The sequence below is a fragment of the Trichosurus vulpecula genome, chromosome 6 (assembly GCF_011100635.1).
Source record: "Trichosurus vulpecula isolate mTriVul1 chromosome 6, mTriVul1.pri, whole genome shotgun sequence".
Taxonomy (NCBI): domain Eukaryota; kingdom Metazoa; phylum Chordata; class Mammalia; order Diprotodontia; family Phalangeridae; genus Trichosurus; species Trichosurus vulpecula.
Window position 1 is genome coordinate 82,250,112 of NC_050578.1, and position 16,242 is coordinate 82,266,353.

Here is a 16,242-nt window from a genome sequence, read left to right on the forward strand (position 1 = left end):
TTGGCCAACAATTCATCTCTAACTTATTGAGAAATTGACATGCAGCATTATTGGATACCTGTAACCCCAACACAGTCACGGCAGGCAGCCGAACCCTGATTCAAAGGAAATGAATTATTAATGATCCCTAATTCTGCATAGGCATGGGTCACCAAGCTGAGACAGAGAGGACATTTAATCCTCCCTGCAGCCATGTGGGGATGTGTGCAGCATAATTATTACCTAATTGCATGTAGCAACTCCAACTAATTAAAAAACCTACCAAAGAAAGTTGAACCCTGGCAGCCAATCTCTTCTCTTCAGTCAATTCTTTCTTTAAGAGTCCCATCAAGATTGAATTGATGCCACTAGGGAACAAGATTAGCTGACCTTGTCTGTTTTTGTTACTTTTCTCCCCAGATTCTAGCCCTATGCACCTCAGCCCTTTCCCCAACATGGTACAACAAGAAAAGCATGGGATTTGGGGTCAAAAATCTGAGTTCAAATCATTGCTCTGACATTTAACTATGTGCAGGCCACTTTAACCACTCTGATTCAGTTTCCTTACCTGTAAAATGATGGTACTGGACTTGAAGATGTCTATAGTGATGTCCAGCTCTAACTCTATGATCCTATGACCCCCTATCCTCCCTTATTCCACCCTTCCATTATACCTTCTGAAACCCTGACTCTGTCATGAAACTCCCTCTTCATCTCATATCTGTTCAGTCTCTTGACCCTCATAGAAGGCAGGCTCTCTCCAGCAGAAACTCCATCTCTGTCCAGTCTCTCCAATATGGACTACACCCTTCATTTCCCCAAATTCACTGGGCCTGGAGGAGGCACCAGCATATCCCTTCCTCCCCAATTCCATTTTCTAGACCCTATGTCTCTTCTGGAATCATGTTATAACCTCTCTTCATTTGGGGCTCACCTCCATCCAAATAACTATACCACCCTATCCAAACCCTTGTTGTAGTAATTGATCTCTTTTCTCAAGGAGCTCAATATCTGGATCACAAGATTCCTGTTCTCCCACCCCACCCCGCCATCCATACCTTCATACTCAAGGATTTTACTAGGGTCCCTTGAACATCCTGGCCTCCTAGGTCAGCTCCCAGGCCTTGGTTTAATTCCATCTCTGCCACTTCCAGGAACATTCCTTAGAATTCCCCAATACCCACAGCAGTGGCTTCCTCACGATGCTGTGAAACTGTGGAGTTTCCCTTCTCCATCATACTTTTCACACCTGCTCATCCTAAAACTTTTCTTTCTCCCCACATTAACCTCAATCCTTTTTCTCTTCTCTCTTCACCATTTTGACACCAGAGCCAACCAGTTTTACTATATGCTGAACTCCACTTTTGAATTTCTGGTCCTTTGTCTTGTAATTGTTCCTGCCCTGCCAACCTTCAATCAGGGGTGTTACGAGGCTCAAATGAAATAACGGCTGTAAAGCACTTTCCAAACTTTAACATGCTGCATAAATACCAGTTACTATTATTACCGTTGTTATTGTTATCATCATCATCATCATCATCATCACCATCATCAGTCTACAGTCACCAGGCTTCCAATCTGGGCATAACTTCATTTCCCAAGCCATCACTAAAGCAATGTTTATAACAGTAATACAAACGTATGCACATATATTTTTAAGTTTAATATGCTTCCTTAAGACTTTCTTCAGAAATCATGGGCTCTTACTAGTGGATTAGATCTGCCTCCAGCACACTCTTGCCTACCACTCCAATAGTAAATGCCTACCCATCCTGTTCTGCCCATATTCCCATTCTACTGAATCAGAGAATCACAGGTAAAAGAGACCTCCCCATGCCTCTAAGACAGGAAGGGAGGAAACAAGTATTTGTGCCAGGCACTGTGCTGAGCACTGGGTTCTAAATACTATCAAAAATAAATACAGTCCCTGCCCTCAAGGAGTTTATATTCTAATGGAGGAAGACAACACACAAAAGGGAGATAAAGGTACCCAATGGTTTTGAAGTACAAAAGTAAGGAGCAGCATCAAGAGGGGAATTCAATTAAGAGCAGAAAAAAATCCCCTCTACAAACTGCTACCAAGACGTTGCCCAATATGGTACAGTGAGAAAAGCATGGGATTTGGGGTCAAAAATCGGTTCAAATCCTTGCTCTGATATTTAACTATGAGATGCTAGGCAGGTCACTTTAATCACCCTGATGTTTGGGGGGAAAGAATCTCCTGCCAAGATAGGGGAACCTTCAGAAGCAGCTCATTCCATTCTGAAGTGGATCTAATTATTTGGAAGTCCCTCCTTACATCAAACTTAAATCTGCCCATATACCTTCTGCTCACTGGTTCCAATGAGGCTCTCTGGGGCAAAGCAGAACAAATCTAATCCCTTAACCTGATCGAAAGTCTTTCCAATACTTGAACATAGCTATCAATTCCTCCTGCGTCTTTTCTTCTCTGGGCTAAACATCCCTAGTTCCTTTAATTGAATATCTCAGAAGCCAAGTTCAACTGAGTCACATGTTTGGTGCTCTCTTCCTATACTTGGGTATCCACCCCCTATTAACTATATTTATCCTGCCCTTTCCAGTCTAAAGATTATTCTCATTGATAGAGAACTTTGCATCTGTGTCTTCCCCTTGTCATCAGTCATCATCATTCCATCTCCACCAAACACAGACCTTTCTCATTTTTCATCCTCTTCATTGAGATCACTATGAAACTCCTGGGTGTCATCCTTAGCTTTCCTTGTACCATGGCTCATTCTGAGAATTAGCCCACCTGTAATTGTTATCACAATTACTTCTGTAGTCATCCTCTTTTACCTATGTAGACTTCCATTTCTCTGCATGTCTTTTCAAACTCAACAGTGCTTTGGTGATTTTCCCAGTTTCTTTAGACAACTACATTATTTATCCGTCATTAGAGTTGTTTCTCTGTGTGTCATTAGATTTCATTCTTTTTTTAAAATTATAATTTATTTATTTAATATTTTTAGTTTTTGGCATTGATTTTCACAAGAGTTTGAATTCCAAATTCCCCCCCCTTTCTACCCTCTCCCCCACTCCAAGATGTCATATATTCTGACTGCCCCGTTCCCCAGTCAGCCCTCCCTTCTGTCACCCCAATCCACCCCCCATCCCCTTTTCCCTTACTTTTTTGTCGGGCAAGATAGATTTCTATGCCCCATTGCCTGCATATATTATTTCCTAGTTGCATGCAAAAACTTTTTTTTAACACTTGCTTTTAAAACTTTGAATTCCAAATTCTCTCCCCTCTTCCCTCCCCACCTACCCTCCCTAAGAAGGCTAGCAACTCAACATAGCCCACATGTGTATCATTATGTAAAACCCTTCCACAATACTCATGTTGTGAAAGACTAACTATATTTTACTCCTTCCTATCCTATCCCCCTTTATTCAATTTTCTCCCTTGACCCTGTCCCTTTTCGAAAGTGTTTGCTTTGGATTATCTCCTCCCCCATCTGCCCTCCCTTCTATTGTACCCCCTTTTTATCTCCTTCCTCCTTTCCTGTGGGGTAAGATACCCAATTGAGGGTGTATGTTATTCCCTCCTCAGGTTAAATCTGATGAGAGCAAGATTCACTCATTCCCCCTCACCTGCAACCTCTTCCCTTCCTACATAACTGCTTTTTCTTGCCACTTTTATGTAAGATAATTTACCCTATTCCATCTCTCTCTTTCTCCCTCTCTCAATATATTCCTCTCTCATCCCTTATTTTGATTTTATTTTTTTAGATATCATCCCTTCATATTCAACTCACCCTGTGACCTCTGTCTATATGTGTGTGTGTATGTGTGTGTGTGTGTGTGTATGTATGTATATTCCCCTCAGCTACCCTAATACTGAGGTCTCATGAATTATGCACATCATCTTTCCACGTAGGAATGTAAATAAAACAGTTCGACTTTAGTAAGTCCCTTATGATTTCTCTTTCTTCTTTATCTTTTCATGCTTTTCTTGATTCTTGTGCTTAAAAGTCATATTTTCTATTCAGTTCTGGTGTTTTCACTGAGAAAGCTTGAAAGTCCTCTATTTTATTGAAAATCCATATTTTGCGTGGGAGCATGATACTCAGTTTTGCTGGGTAGGTGATTCTAGGTTTTAATTCTAGCTCCATTGACCTCTGGAATATCATATTCCAAGCCCTTCTATCCCTTAATGTAGAAGCTGCTAGATCTTGTGTTATCCTTATTGTGTTTCCATAGTACTCAAATTGTTTCTTTCTGGCTTTTTACAGTATTTTCTCCTTGATCTGTGAACTCTGGAATTTGGCAACAATATTCCTAGGAGTTGTCTTTTTGGGATCTTTTTCAGGATGCGATCAGTGGATTCTTTCAATTTCTATTTTACCCTCTGGCTCTAGAATATCAGGGCAGTTTTCCTTGACAATTTCTTGAAAGATGATATCTAGGCTCTATTTTTGATCATGGCTTTCAGGTAGTCCAATTATTTTTAAATTTTCTCTCCTGGATCTATTTTCCAGGTCAGTGGTTTTTCCAAGGAGATATTTCACATTGTCTTCCATTTTTTCATTCCTTTGGTTCTGTTTTATAATATCTTGATTTCTCATCAAGTCACTAGCTTCCACTTGCTCCAACCTAATTTTTAAGGTAGTATTTTCTTCAGTGGTCTTTTGGACCTCCTTTTCCATTTGGTTAATTCTGCCCTTAAAGGCATTCTTCTCCTCATTGGCTTTTTGGAGCTCTTTTGCCATTTGAGTTAGTCTATTTTTTAAGGTGTTATATTCTTCAGTTTTTTGGGGGCGGTCTCCTTTAGCAAGTCATTGACTTGTTTTTCATGGTTTTCTCACATCACTCTCATTTCTCTTCCCAATTTTTCCTCTACTTCTCTAACTTGCTTTTCCAAATCCTTTTTGAGCTCTTCCATGGCCTGAGACCAGTTCATGTTTTTCTTGGAGACTTTTGATGTAGGCTTTTTAACTTTGTTGACTTCTTCTGGCTGTATGTTTTGGTCTTCTTTGTCACCAAAGAAAGATTCCAAAGTCTGAGTATGAATCTGAGAGCATTTTCACTACCTGGCCATGTTCCCAGCCAACGACTTAACCCTTGAGTTTTTCATCAGGGTATGACTGCTTGTAGAGCAGAAAGTACTTTGTCCCAAGCTTGAGGGGCCACCCTGTTGTTTTCAGAGCTATTTCTGCACAGCAAGCTCTGCCACACCAGCACTCCTCCTCCCCCAAGAACTACCAACCCAGACTGGACTCAGATCTAAGCAGGTTCTGCACTCCCGCTCTGATATGCCCCTTAATTCCTCCCACCAGGTGGGCCTGGGGCCAGAAGCAACTGCAGCTGTAGTCCTCAGAGCTGCACCACCTGCGCTGCCCCTAGGGCAGTGGCCAAACTGCGAACTCCTTTCACTCTGTCCCCACAGTTTTTCCCACTAACCTTCTCTGTTGTCTTTGGTGTTTGTGGGTTGAGAAGTCCGGTAAATGCCACAGCTCACTGATTCAGGGCACTAGGACTTGTTCCACCCTGGCTCCCAGTCCGCTTGGTCCAGGCACAGTCCACACTGGGCTCTGCTCCACTCCACTCTCAGCTCCGAGTGATAGACCTTACCCAGCAATCATCCAGGCTGTCCTGGGCTGGGGCCCTGCTTCCGTCCGCTATTTCGTGGGTTCTGCAGTTCTAGAATTTGTTCAGAGCCATTTTTGTATGTGTTTGGAGGATCCTGAGTGAGAGCTTAAGGCAAGTCCCTACTTTCCAGCCACCATCTTAGCTCCGTCCCTAGATTTCATTCTTAACCTAGTTATTTCTCTCTCCCAGACTGACTTAATTATGGAAAATCCATAGGATCCCATCTATTTTTTCTCTGAACTCTAAAATCTGTTGTCCCAAATTAGAGGACAAAATTAAGACTATTCCCCTGGCTTTCAGAGCGGGATCATGGCGGTGGGCAAGAATAAGCACCTCACCAAAGGCGGCAAAAAAGGAGCCAAGAAGAAAGTGGTTGATCCATTTTCGAAGAAGGATTGGTATGATGTAAAAGCACCAGCTATGTTCAACATTCGCAATATTGGCAAAACACTGGTTACAAGGACTCAAGGAACAAAAATTGCCTCTGATGGCCTCAAAGGTCGAGTTTTTGAAGTGAGTCTTGCTGATTGGCAGAATGATGAGGTTGCTTTTCGTAAGTTCAAGTTTATTACTGAAGATGTTCAGGGTAAAAATTGTTTGACTAATTTCCATGGAATGGACCTTACCCGGGACAAGATGTGCTCCATGGTCAAAAAGTGGCAGACCATGATTGAAGCCCATGTTGATATTAAAACTACTGATGGGTATTTGCTCCGCCTCTTTTGTGTTGGTTTTACCAAAAAGCGCAACAACAGATCCGTAAGACCTCTTATGCCCAGCACCAACAGGTTCGTCAGATTCGTAAGAAAATGATGGAAATCATGACCCGAGAGGTGCAGACAAATGACTTGAAAGAAGTTGTCAATAAACTAATTCCAGATAGCATTGGAAAAGACATAGAAAAGGCTTGCCAGTCCATTTACCCTCTCCATGATGTATTTGTCCAAAAAGTCAAGAAGCTTAAGAAGCCCAAATTTGAATTGGGAAAGCTAATGGAACTGCATGGTGAAGGTGGTGGCTCTGGAAAACCTTCAGGAGATGAAACAGGCACAAAAGTAGAAAGGGCTGATGGCTATGAACCACCAGTTCAAGAATCTGTCTAAATAAGAACTTTTTAAAAGTTGAGAAATAAAAATTTATCATTGTGAAAAAAAGACTATTCCCAATCTTTCCCCTCCTTCTATATCACAAACTAAAGTTATTTCCCTCCACAATTCTTACCAACTTGCTTCTTCATATTAGTGAAAATCAAATCCAAAATAAATTTCTCCTTGTCAGTTCCTCTACCTTCTGAAAAATTAAATTACCACTAAAGCAAACCAAAAAATTATTAGGTGCTCTGCTTTTGAGAAAGGAAAAAGTTCCAAGGACTAAGTACTTGAACTCTCCCATACGTACTCTTCCATACCTCTCTGCCAACTTTGTGATATGTTTCCTCAACTATTTCCTCTTTCTGACCAAGTGATCTGTAGTATACTCCAAAGACAAGTCTCTGCCAATTAGTGAGATTTCCTCAGTCACCACATCCTGAGCAATGGAGACATATCTGGAAGGCATTGCAATGGAAGTCAAGGATATAACTCTCCCTTTACATTTTTATGGAGCAAACAAAGTAAACAGAAACATCTTAATAAAAGTGCTTGCAAGTTGTCTTTGAACTGAGAGGGTTCTAGCATATTACTGATCTTTTCCATATTGTTATGAATTTCATTGAGGAAACTTTGTTGTGTCCAGGGCTTCATTCCCAGGTGACTTTATTTGGATGTATTTGGAAGCCTTTCACCACAAGTCTGATCCGATTCTTCATGGTTCTTTTTCCTAGAGGATAAAGCAAGGGACCACAATACTGATTGACTATAATCAGTCCCTCTCCAACTTATATTCTGCCCCAGTTCTTCTCCGTCATGTTGGGGAATACTTTATATGACCATACATTTCTCTAATGTTTATGAACAGAAGAATACTGATCAGGGTCATTGGAAGATCTGAGTTTGAATTCTGCCTCTGATATTTAAGTAGCTGTGTGACCCTGAAAAAGTCTCTTCACCTCTCTTGGTTTCCATTTCTTCATCAGTAAAGTGAGAATAATTAATAACACCTACCTTGTAGGTCTGTTGTGAGGATCCATTGTGATGACATGTTTAAAGTGCTTTGCAAACCTTTGAGTGTTGCAATTATTACACGTGACCACCAATGTCTTACTTTTACCTCCACTACTGGTTGTGTTTTCACTAGTTTCTATTACTTATGGAAAAGATTGGTCTAACTATCCACACAAGAAAAATAAAGTGGATAAAAAAATCTGTTTCCCAGATTTTAAAATAGAGGATCCTGGAAAGCTAGAAGGCACTCTAAGAATCATGGAGTCCAATTTCCATATTTTATAAGTGAGAAAGCTGAAATCCGCAGAGGTTGTGATTTTCCCTGAATAAGTCACTTAACCTCTTCCTCAACTCCCTCATCTGTAAAATGGGGATAATAATAGAATAAATCTTCCAGGCTTATTGAAAGAACAAAATGAGATAATATTTGTAAAGTGCTGTGCAGGCCTTAGTGCTAGCTATGCTCATCATTATTAGAAAATGCTTAATAGACTTAAAATCAGTAACATGCTAGAACCCTCTCAGTTGAAAGACAACTTGCAAGCACTAGAAATGAAAGACATGTGAGCATAGGAGAAGGTAGGTCAGTCACACATAACAGCTTGCAGGGTTCACTTTTTGTTATATTGTTTTCAGTTATGTATGACTCTTTCTGACCCCATTTGGGGTTTTCTCGCCAAAGATACTGGAGTGGTTTGCCATTTCCTTCTCCAGCTCATTTTACAAATGAAGAAACTGACGCTAACAGGGTTAAGTGATTTGCCCAGGGTCATATAGATCATAAGTGCCTGAGACCAGATTTGAACTCAGGAAGAGAAAGCTTCCTGATTCTAACCCCAATGCTCTCTCCACCATGCCACTATACCTGCCCAGGAGTGGCTCACTGCAAGAGTGAATTAATTCATGTCATGAAGGATGAATGAGGAGGAGTTGCAATCTGAATCCAGAGAGGAAACACTTATCACAAATCACTCAAAGTTAAATCAAATGACCACATATATACCCACATGCACACATTTGCATGCGCACGTATACACAAGACACTTCAGAATGAAAAAAAAGTGTCCTACAATGTAACGATAAAAGAAAACCTCACTGTTTAATGTAGACCATCTAAACCCAGAAGCCGCTTAGGGTTCAATAGTCATAGACAGACATCTCTATTCTGTAATTCTGCCCAGGGAACCTTTCAAATGCCTGCTAAGGATGCTGCAGCATCACCTGTCAGCTGCTCAAGGGGACTAACTGACCTCAGCTTGCTTTATGTTTTGTTGTCCTTGACCTAATCACAGTAAACCATGTTAAACAGATGTTAAGAGGTGCATCTCCTAATAACTTATTTGCTGCTTATATGCAATCTCTGAAACTATACACAGAAGATGTGTTTGTGCTAATATTAAACTCAAACCGAAAAGGAGCCACCAAGCATAATTTAAGAAACCCAGCAGCCCACAAAATGACTTGGTTTTAAAATGTAATGTTATCTATATTTTATTGTATTTTATTAATTTTGTTAAATAATTCCCAATTATGTTTTAATCTGGTTTGGGGAGTTTTGGGGGTGTTATATGTGTAGTAGGCTATATGAGGTCTACAGGTCATGTATTTGATACCCCTGCTCTATAGGGTTCCCAGGGAGACTTCCCTTCTCTACTCAGCATCAAACAACTCGTCTCCAAGCTGAGGGCACTGGTAGATAACGTCACAGTCAACAGATGACATTGGCACAAACAATATGCCAAAGCTTACTTTGCTGACACAATTTGGCAAAAACCTATTCCTGCTTCAATGCCGACACATATATAATGTGGATTTGGACATCAGTGATTTCAAACAATGAATCGCTGTGACTTTGGCTTTTTAATGGGATTGCCAGAATTGCCCTACACACGTATACACACACACACACACACACACACACACACACACACTCCAACTGACTTCAAATAAATCTACTCACAATTCTCCTTGCTGTCCAAAGCAGGGTGGCCTCTCTATAGTTTGCCCTATGCTTGGTTTCCCGTGCAACAGCAAGGGACGACAAAGATTGTAACTTCTCTATTTTATTCCAGAGAGGGTTCCCAGCTACCATGTCAAACATTACATTGTCCAAGAACTTGATTCTTTTTGCAGTAACTTGTTGGATGAAGAGATCTCTTTATAGGATTGTAAACTCAAGTATGCCTTTGGAATTTAAAATGGCTATTTGCTAGTCATCAAAACTAACATACATTTGCACATACCCTTAAAACTCTTTCTATATCTCTCATTCTCTCTTTCATTCTATATCGTTCTTATTCTTCTCTCTCTCTCTCTCTCTCTCTCTCTCTCTCTCTCTCTCTCTCTCTCTCTCTCTCTGTCTCTCTCTGTGTCTCTGTCTCTCTGTCTCTTTCTCTCTCTGTCTCTCTCTCTCTGTCTCTCTCTCTGTGTCTCTCTCTGTGTCTCTGTCTCTCTGTCTCTTTCTCTCTCTGTCTCTGTCTCTCTCTCTCTCTCTCTCTCTCTCTCTCTCTCTCTCTCTCTCTCTCTCTCTCTGTCGCTTTCTCTCTCTCTCTCCCTGTCTCTCTCTCTGTCTCTCCTTTTCTCTTACTCTCTCTCTCTCTACACACACACACACACACACACACACACACACACACGCACACACGCACACGCATATGTGTACACGTACATAATATAACCTATATCTTATGGAGCTCCATGGCAAGATTCAAGCAATGAAAGAAATAAAGCATCCATTCATCTGGGACAGATAGCAATAGATGACATTTATATAAGACCTAAAGGCCTGCAAAGTGCTATATGGCCATAATCTCATGAGAGCATTACAAGAACCCCAGGATACTACAGAGACTAGAATCAGAGGGGTGAAGTGACTTGCCCGTGGTCACAGCCAGAAAATGTCAAAGATAGGATCCAAACCCAGATCTGTACTGATGCCAATGCCAGAGTTCTTTCCAGTAGACCATCATTCAAAGGCTGGCACAGTAGCACAAAACAAAAGCATGGCTAAGAGAAGGAAAAAAATCTAACTGAAAAAAACCTCCCAGGAAATGGAAGGAGAAATAGCATTTATACAGTAATTTTAAATTATAGCAAAAAGCAAAATAAAGTAATAATCACCAAAATCAGTTGGTACTAGTTTAAAAAAAGCAAGAATCAAAAACGAATTTGTCCAATAAGCCACTATTGGATAAATCGGAGAGCATAAATTACTTGGAAGAGAATTCCTATTTGACAACTTCTGGGAAAACTAGAAAGTGATTTGATTTTTTTAAAAATAGGTTTAAATCAAAATCTTACATCACATATCATAAGTTCCAAATGGATACTTGGCTTGTCACATACCTTTCTAATAGAGGAGAATGGATAAAGGTCTCTTTCTCAAACAGGGTTAAAGGGAAAGTTGTTAAACAAACAATAGACAATGATCATCATTATCATTTTCTTTAATATAGATATCAATTGTTTCTATAATTTATTCTTGGACAAATTTGTAATTCAAAATGTCATTAGTATGTTTCTACTTAGATCTGTTTAGATCCATTATGAAGGACTATTCTCATGCATCAGTCAGATAAAAATGAAGCATTAGGTGCTCCAACTGAGTTTTAAAGGCAACAAAAGATTCTAAGAGACAGAGGTCAAGCATTTCAAACATGGAGGACATCCAATGCATAAGCAAAAAGATGGGAGGTGTAGGAATGTTGAGTGCAAGTAAATCATTATGGTCAGACCCTATAGCACAAAAGAAAATACTATAATAAGGCTGGGGAGGTAGGTTGGAGCCAGGATGTATCTTTCGCAACTAGAGCTAGGGGAAAGTTCTTAGCCAAACAAGGGAGAGGTGTGATCACAGAAAATAAATAATTTTGGTGGCAAGAAACTTAAAGGCTTTTTCACAAACAAATTCAATCTTACTTGGTTAAGAAGGGAACTAATTGATTAGGGAAAATGTTTACATCAAATATTTCTGGTTAGGGTTTGATATCCAAGATACAGAGAAAATTGACAGGCCATAAAACCAAAAGTCATTTTCCCAAATGGTGAAATAATATAACCAGAAAGATCTCAAAAAATTATATATTTTGAAAGATTGTTCCAAATTATCATTTATAAGAGGAATGCAAATCAAAAACTGAGGTTACATCATACGTCCAGAAAATTGGTGAAGATGATAGAATGTAAAAAAAAGTACTAGAGTGATTGTGGGGAAAGCAGTACATTAACACACTCATGATGAGAGTTACAAATTGTTCCAGTCATTTTGGAAGGCAATGTGGAATTATGCTAAAAAAAAAAAAAAAGGTAAATAAAATATCCACATTCGTTGACACACTCTTTGGCATGTATCCAAGGAGCTCAAAGATAGAAAGAATGGTCCCAACACATTCCTAGCTATACTCACTGTGGCAACAAAAGACTAGAAACAAAGCCAATGGCCATCATTCAGCATTGGGGAATGGTTGAACAAATTATGGTGCATCAATTGATGGAACATTGCTACAATATGAGAGGAAGGCATTCCATTTCTCCATTTCATATTACTTGATGTAACCACAGAAAGTAAAGGGGCAGACAACTGTTAATGAAGTATTCATATGTTAAGATGTAAAATAATTTCCACACCCCTCCATCACTATAGAAAAGGGCATTTAGAATCCTGCACAACAGGATATCTGAGTTACTTTGGACACACATGTTCCCAATGGTGTATGCCTTACCACAATTGTACTCCAAATTTGTGCCACTCTTCCAGGGGGGCTTTCTTCTCTTTTCATGTTGTCCTCACAGAATTTTCCTCTCAAATGCCAAGCCTAGTTCTCTCTTAAACCCATAGTCAGCTCTCTTCTCTGCTGCCAAGGGTCACACTCCTTGAAACTGCTTCCTCCTTGAATCACTATTTCTCTGTGTACATATCTGACTGGAGAACGTGCCTACATTACCTCAATTGTGCCCCAGACATTCTTGAACTAGTATAGGATGATGTGTCTCTTTCTGGGTGAGTAATTCTGCTCCTAGATGTCAAAATCAATGGGGAGAGGAAGGGAAAAAACCTTCTCACCTCCCCCATCCCACTACCCTCTGGAGTAAGAACAGAGGTCTCACTCACAAAGTTGCCAGTTATGACGAGACTGATTTGAATTGATGAAATGCTTAAACTTTTGGCAAGAGAAAGCCCTCCAGGTGCATAATATAATTATAATATTTATTATACATAATTTTGTATAATGTATAGTAACAGTATTATAATATAAAATTATTATTCTAGTATATATATATATAATTCCATCAGAATATTAAAGTCTTTTTTTCAATTAATTATTATCAAATAACCAATACACAGAGTGGGGAACCTGCAGCCTCGAGGCTACATATGGCCCTCCAGGTCCTCAAATGCAGTGCTTCGACTGAATCCAAACTTTACAGAACAAATCCCCTTAACAAAAGGATTTATTCTGTAAAACTTGGACTCAATCAAAAGGCCATACCCAAGGACCTAGAAGGCCACATGTGGCCTCGATGCCACAGGTTCCCCACCCCTGGTAATATCTGAACTTTTACTTTCTGTGATTATATCAATTGGGGGTAACCAAATGCCTCCCTTTACATAAGAAATACCAAATATGAAGAATTCAGAGAAACATCCAAGAGTTGTACAAACAGATGCAGACAGAAATAAGCAAATCCAAGGAAACAACATACACAATGACTATAACAATGTAAACAAAAAGAATCAAAAAATAAAACTCAAAGCTGTATGATTTTCATTACCAAACTCGACCCTGAAGAATTATAGAGAAAATGCATCTTCCTCTGCTCGTTACAGGAGTGGGAGATTGGGGTGTGGAAATATTTTACATATATATATATATATGTATATATATGTATATATGTGTGTGTATATATGTGTGTGTGTGTGTGTATATATATATATGTATATATATATATATGTATATATATATATATATATATATTACCAAATGTAATTGATATGTTGGTTGGTTTTGCTGATCTTGTCTTTTTTATCTTTCATTTTAAATATTTGCCACAATAGAAGGTTCAATGTATAGGGCAGCAGGAGAGATATTCAGAAATAAAAAAAGCAGGAGAGATGTTCAGAAATAAAATAAAAAATCAATAAAGTATATAAACACATGAGAATATAATGTCACAGACAGCAAAGCAGGGGAAATTATTAAGAAGGAGGTCAAATGCTGCAAGGAAGCCAAACCAAGAAGACAAAAAAAGATAGCTATCAGATTTAATCATAAGGAGATCATCAGTGACCTTAGACATAGCTGTTTCAGAAGAATATAAGGGATAGATGCCAGATTACAAGGGGTTGAGGAATGAGTCTATGGTGAAGAACTGGAAGCATTGATTATAAACATCTGTTTTTAGAAATTTGGCAGAAAAGGAAAGAGAGAAATGGGACAATAGTTGGAGAGAGAGACAGGGTAGAAGTATGTTTTAGTATTTGGAAACCTAAGTATATATGTAGGTTGGGGTGAGAGCCAGTAGAGAGGGTAATATTGAAGACACATGAAAGAAAAAATGATTGCTGAGGCAAGATCAAGAAAAAGATGAGAAGGAATAGAAGAGAGGATATAAGAGAGGTTAGTTTTGGCAAGGAAAAGAAGCACATCATCATCCAAGATTGCTATTAATATTATCATCCTTAGCATATATGCATAAATTTCATAATATTTTACAATGTTTCTGGAATAAAGTGTTCTAAAAGTAAAAACATTTTTAAGAATGAAAATGGAAGAACAGACAGAAGAAAAAATGGAAAAGATCTGCAATATAACAAAATATTTTCACCGTAAAAGCCATTAGAGATATCATACTTGGACTCTAACATTATATAGTAGATTTTAAAAGAGTTTTATAAAGGTACTAAAGAGAACAAAGACAGGAAAAGCAATAAGATTAGACCAAATATACAAAGAAATCTGAACTGGAAGTGACACAATTGTGAGGGTATTGTGTTGAAAAATCAATTCTCAATTTATCGGAGGGGAGAGAGGGAAGATACCAAAAGCCTGGAAAAAAATAAAAATCTCAGACCGTATCAATATCAAAAAGGTGGCTGAGAGATCATTAATAATTACATATAGTTATATAGTTATGCTACTTTCCCATGTATACAAAAATATTTAAATAATCTATTGCTGAGGATATCAGTAAGGAACTAGTGGGCATTTACAAGCATCAGTCCACTATAAGACCACATGTGCACCATCACACAACTGACTAATGTAGAGAATACAAGATCCCTTTGTATTTATTGTTTGTTGATTATAAAAAAGGACAAAAACACCTTAAAGGTTCTCATCTAACAACATATCTCACAACTAAATTAATTCTTTAAATTTTATTTATTGTATTCAGAACTTAAGAAATAAAACAAGCATTTCCATAACATATTTGAAAAGGAAAAAAGATGATTGCACATGAAACTGCAATCCATTATGTAAATGTGTTATTCCTTTTAAATATATAATGAAGTTACCACTTAATGTTCTTTTCCCTCCTTTTTCTTCCCTCCCCCCAACCTAAAGAGGGTTACCATGAGACACAAGTATCTATATGTACTTATGCATATTATATATATATGTATATATAAAAACATGTATATGTAAAACTGTTCTATACATACTTCTACTTATTTATTCTTTCTCTGGATGCAGATAGCATCTTCCTTCATATTTCCTTTATAGTTAATTTGGATATTTATGATAGTCAAAATTACTCACTCACTCAAAGTTGTTCTCAATATAGTCATATGAAAAAAAATGCTCTAAATCATTATTAACTAGAGATGTGCAAATTAAAACAACCTTGAGATATCATTTTGCACCTTCCAGAGTGGCTAAAATGATAGAAGAGGAAATTGACAAATGTTACAGAAGATTTGGAAAAACTGGGACACTGATTCATTGTTGGTGGAATTGTGAATTGATCCAACCATTCTGGAGAGCAATCTGGAATTATGCCCAAATTATATCCTTTGACTCAAGAATACTACTACATCTATTTCCAAAGAAAAGGAATCTATACATTCTAAAATGTCTATAGCTGTTCTCTTTCTGGTGGCAAAGAACTGGAAATTTCAAGGATGCCCATCAATTAGGGAATGGCTGAACCAGTTGTGGTATATGATTAGGATAGAATACTACTGTGCCATAAGAAATGATGAGCTCAATGATTTTAGGGAGACATTGAAAGACTTTCATGAAATAATGAAGCATGAAATGAGCAGAACCAAGAGTATATTGTATACAGTAACAGCAATATTGTTTTAAGAATGACTTTGAGCAACTAAGTTATTTTGACTATTACAATACCAAAATTAACTACAAAAGACATATGAAGAAAGATGCTATCTGTATCCAGAGAAAAAAAACTGATAAATAGAAGTATGCAAAGAATAATTTTACATATATATATGTGTGTACATATACATATATATGCCTATTTGTGTCCAATAGTAGCCACCGGGGTGGGGGGGAAGAACAATAATAAGTTGTATGTAGCAGTTTCATGT

The 16,242-nt window shown here is 38.3% G+C and overlaps 1 protein-coding gene and 1 pseudogene across 1 annotated transcript in view; one reads left to right on the forward strand and one right to left on the reverse strand.

The window, feature by feature from the left end:
- The window catches only part of SLC4A4 (solute carrier family 4 member 4), a gene marked incomplete in the record, with an annotated part of 320,448 nt that overhangs the window by 256,241 nt on the left and 47,965 nt on the right, over positions 1 to 16,242 (reverse strand).
- LOC118852827 lies at positions 5,887 to 6,737 on the forward strand (annotated as a pseudogene).